Raw genomic sequence first — 406 nt, 5'->3', positions numbered from 1 at the left:
ATATATATATATATATATATATATATATATATATATATATACACACATACATACAAATTGGACAGCATTTGAAAAATTAGGCTTTGTTTGTTATCGAAAGTTTATAGAAAACTAGTAGTTCCAAATTATGAACTGGCATATATTGTATATATAAGTGTGAAATTAGCTTGAAACTTCTAGTTTTATATAAACTTTCGATAAGAAACTAAGTCTAATTATTCAAATGCTGTCCAATTTCTTCAGGAAATTCAAACAATTAATGTTGTTTTGACGCTCTTTGATGTGGCGTGACAGAGCGCTGTATAGGTGCCTCAGTTTAAAGTGAACACAATCATCTCTTCCTTTTTAGTTATAATATGAAATAAACATGAATGAACATATCATGTCTTATGTAACCACCCAGTCA

The sequence above is a fragment of the Sinocyclocheilus grahami genome, unplaced genomic scaffold (genome assembly GCF_001515645.1).
Source record: "Sinocyclocheilus grahami isolate Dianchi unplaced genomic scaffold, SAMN03320097.WGS_v1.1 scaffold383.1, whole genome shotgun sequence".
In the NCBI taxonomy this organism is placed as follows: Eukaryota; Metazoa; Chordata; class Actinopteri; order Cypriniformes; family Cyprinidae; genus Sinocyclocheilus; species Sinocyclocheilus grahami.
The sequence above is the reverse complement of the archived record's forward strand: the minus strand, read 5'-3'. Positions refer to the sequence as shown.